Below are 4,310 nucleotides of genomic sequence, written 5' to 3'. Positions count from 1 at the left end.
ATGTTGGTGAAGACAATGACCCATGACCTGTCACGTTGGTGAAGACAATGACCCATGACCTGTCACGTTGGTGAAGACAATGACCCATGACCTGTGAATGTTGGTGAAGACAATGACCCATGAGCTGTGAATGTTGGTGAAGACAATGACCCATGACCTGTGAATGTTGGTGAAGACAATGACCCATGACCTGTCACGTTGGTGAAGACAATGACCCATGACCTGTGAATGTTGGTGAAGACAATGACCCATGAGCTGTGAATGTTGGTGAAGACAATGACCCATGACCTGTGAATGTTGGTGAAGACAATGACCCATGACCTGTGAATGTTGGTGAAGACAATGACCCATGACCTGTGAATGTTGGTGAAGACAATGACCCATGACCTGTGAATGTTGGTGAAGACAATGACCCATGACCTGTCACGTTGGTGAAGACAATGACCCATGACCTGTGAATGTTGGTGAAGACAATGACCCATGACCTGTGAATGTTGGTGAAGACAATGACCCATGACCTGTGAATGTTGATATACACGATAACCGGCCTCTTGTTTCAAGATGTCAAGCTCCATAAACCTGCTCCACTTTTCTTTTCACGTGTGTTACTCTTGTCCAATTACTCGTACTTTGTATCTGAATTCTAAATGTATTTATTGAAAGAAACATTCTCCACCTAAGCATATTCGCAGTTTGACAATTCCCATAGACAACACTTTTTCTAATGACATGTTGGCAGGAATGTGCTACCATACCACATGGCCCACCTCGGTGTCATTTAATGAGCTATGCACCCCGGGTACACAGAGTGTGTCACGTGGTCGCTGTCGTTAAATTGTGTCGACACCACGCATACAAGAAGACTTGGAATAATTCAACCAGGAAGTTTTTCCCTGCGACGTTGGTCCACACCTTGTGTTCGTTCTGTTGCATTCCGTCTTAGCACTGTACAACGATTTGTTCTCAGTATCTCTGTATTACAACTTGCTTCATTGCTGTTTTAATCAGTAAATGACGTTCGTTTTGCAATCAAGACATAAACGGAAGTGCCATAGGCCTATAGTGAACCACCGAGTTTGGAGTGTGTGACCGACAGTACTGTGTTAGCCTACTTTACGTCAAAGAAATGATTTAAGGTTCAGGGGGTCATAGGATCATACGTTTGTCACGTTTCTTGGTGTGTGGTGTGTTGGGTTGAGGACTGTGAACTGTAGCGTTACAACTACACAGCACAGTGCTGTAAAAAGATCAGTGTAACACGTGTTGATGTGTAAAGCCAGCAAAGATTAGGTAAAGGAAAGGAGTGTAAATTACTTTTCAAATTAGTGCGTGCATAAACATGTGTACAGTCGATAAGTCACCTCATCTGAGCAAGTAACGGTTTGCATTTGATAAAAACAATCACATAAAAAATCGCTAAACAAAGAAAAAAGAAGAGTTTCTGAGTTGCAAACAGAATGTCCCGCACTTGTAATGACGCTGACGTGCACTGTGAATCCTACATTGGTACGTCGTTCTGCACAAAGGACGCTTCCAGTCTATTGATATCAACCCGTGCACTGTGAATCCTACAGGGTACAACCACTCACTGGGACGTCGTTCTGCACAAAGGACGCTTCCAGTCTATTGATATCAACCCGTGCACTGTGAATCCTACAGGGTACAACCACTCACTGGGACGTCGGTCTGCACAAAGGACGCTTCCAGTCTATTGATATCAACCCGTGCATTGTGAATCCTACAGGGTACAACCACTCACTGGGACGTCGTTCTGCACAAAGGGCGGACAAGGTGGGTGTGACGACGAGCACCACCACCCTTCCCCCAACCCCCTTACACACCCCCCCCCCCCAACCCCAATAAGACATGACTTGTTTCAGTGACAGTGTAGTCTACCTGACTGTGAGACATGACTTATTTCAGTGACAGTGTAGTCTACCTGACTGTGAAACATGACTTGTGTCAGTGACAGTGTAGTCTACCCTCCCGTGACGTTGCGGCTACTAACGGCTCTGTCAGTCTTGTTGTGACGACGTGTCAACTCCCAGGCCGCCCCAACACTGTATAAAGCAGAGACGTGAAACGACTCGAGTCAGTTTGGACACTGCTACCACGGAGGATTTGAACTGAATTCCATCATCGACTTGTGTCAGTGACAGTGTAGTCTCCCTGGCTGTGGGAAATGACTTATTTCAGTGGCAGTGATTTCTGCATGACTGTGAAAAATTACTCGTTTCAGTGACTAAGAGAAATGACTTGTGTCAGCGACATTGAGGTCTACCTGACTGTGAAAAACAAGTCGCGTAAGGCGAAAATACAACATTTAGTCAAGTAGCTGTCGAACTCACAGAATGAAACTGAACGCAATGCAACGCAGCAAGACCGCATACTCGTAGCATCGTCAGTCACCCGCTCACGGCAAAGACAGTGAAATTGACAAGAAGAGCGGGGTAGCAGTTGCGCTCAGAAGGATAGCACGCTTTTCTGTACCTCTCTTTGTTTTAACTTTCTGAGCGTGTTTTAATCCAAACATATCATATCTATATGTTTTTGGAATCAGGAACCGACAAGGAATAAGATGAAAGTGTTTTTAAATTGATTTCGAAAATTTAATTTTCATATTAATTTTTATATATTTAATTTTCAGAGCGTGTTTTTAATCCAAATATAACATATTTATATGTTTTTGGAATCAGCAAATGATGGAAAATAAGATGAATGTAAATTTGGATCGTTTTTTAAAAATAATATTTTTTTTACAATTTTCAGATTTTTAATGACCAAAGTCATTAATTAATTTTTAAGCCACCAAGCTGAAATGCAATACCGAAGTCCGGGCTTCGTCGAACATTACTTGACCAAAATTTCAACCAATTTGGTTGAAAAATGAGGGCGTGACAGTGCTGCCTCAACTTTCACGAAAAGCCGGATATGACGTCATCAAAGACATTTATAAAAAAAATGAAAACAACGTATGGGGATATTATACCCAGGAACTCTCATGTCAAATTTCATAAAGATCGGTCCAGTAGTTTAGTCTGAATCGCTCTACACACACACACAGACAGACACACACACACACACACACACACACACACACACACACACACACACACACACACACACACACACACACACACACGCACATACACCACGACCCTCGTCTCGATTCCCCCCTCTATGTTAAAACATTTAGTCAAAACTTGACTAAATGTAATGACTTATTTCAGTAAATGTAAAAAATGACTTATTTCAGTGACAGAGAAATTACGTATTTCAGTGAATGTGATAAAGGACTTGTTTCAGTCACTGAGAGAAATGACTTATTTTAGTGACTTAGAGAAATGACTTGTGCCCAGCCCTGAAAGTCCAACAAATGTTGTACTCGCCTTTAGCTAGTGATTCTGAAAATGTACTGGCCAGAGAGCAAACTTTACTAGCCAAAGCAACAATTTTTTTCAGCACCTTTACTCGCATTTGGCGAGTAGATGAACATTTCTACTCGCCAGTTGCATGTTTCTGCTCGCCATGGGAAGTGCAATACTCGCCACTTTCAGGCCTGGACTGTCAGTGACAGTGTAGTCTACCTGACTGTGAGAAATGACTTATTTTAATGACTGTGAGAAATGACTGTGACAGTGATTTCTGACTGTGAGAAATGTCTTGTGTCAGTGACAGTGATTTCTGACTGTGAGAAATGATTTGTGTCAGTGACAGTGGTTTCTGACTGTGAGAAATGATTTGTGTCAGTGACAGTGGTTTCTGACTGTGAGAAATGACTTCTGACTGTGAGAAATGATTTGTGTCAGTGACAGTGGTTTATGACTGTGAGAAATGACTTGTGACAGTGACTGTGAGATTGTACTTGTTACGATTCTGGTCGTATTTAGGGGTCGAATAAGCTGCATGTGAAATTTCAGGTTCTCTATTTTCACCATGGAAACTTCACACATTTCAGCGCCCCGTGACGTGTAGACATGATACAAGTCTGACTGACCTTCGTCATTTATCAAGGTCACGGTGGGGTCATTTTAGGGTCAAGAAGCGGAGAATGATCATGCAATTTCGAAAAAAAAGATGTTAAGCTAGTGTTTTTACACTTTACACTCTCACTACATTTAGATAAGTCTGTTGGACTCACAATTTCAATTGCAAAAACGATTTTTAATCTTGTTTTTTCCCTACTGTTGGTACAAAAGAGAGCCAGCATCGTAGAAAGAACTAGAAATGACTTGTGTCAGTCACAGTGAAGTCTATGTGACTGTGAAACTTGACTTGTGTCAGTGATAGTGAAGTCTGCCTGTCTGTGA

The 4,310-nt window shown here is 42.2% G+C and overlaps 1 protein-coding gene across 5 annotated transcripts in view; it reads left to right on the top strand.

The window, feature by feature from the left end:
* The first annotated feature begins 587 nt into the window (after window positions 1-587).
* LOC138955568 (uncharacterized) overlaps window positions 588-4,310 on the top strand; it is an 11,091-nt gene continuing 7,368 nt past the window's right edge. The window contains exons 1-2 of one of the 5 annotated variants that reach the window (XM_070327149.1): window positions 588-1,791; window positions 4,200-4,310. The exon at window positions 4,200-4,310 is cut by the window's right edge and continues 1,849 nt beyond it. The gene's annotated coding sequence lies outside the window, so the exon portion shown is untranslated. Of the gene's footprint in view, window positions 1,792-1,894; window positions 2,149-3,103 lie in introns of those variants that run through there. The other 4 variants (XM_070327147.1, XM_070327146.1, XM_070327150.1 and 1 more) reach the window with 4 other exon arrangements.

The sequence above is a fragment of the Littorina saxatilis genome, unplaced genomic scaffold, assembly GCF_037325665.1.
Source record: "Littorina saxatilis isolate snail1 unplaced genomic scaffold, US_GU_Lsax_2.0 scaffold_866, whole genome shotgun sequence".
Taxonomy (NCBI): domain Eukaryota; kingdom Metazoa; phylum Mollusca; class Gastropoda; order Littorinimorpha; family Littorinidae; genus Littorina; species Littorina saxatilis.
Note: the sequence above shows the minus strand (reverse complement) of the source record. Positions and strands in the feature narration are given on the sequence as shown.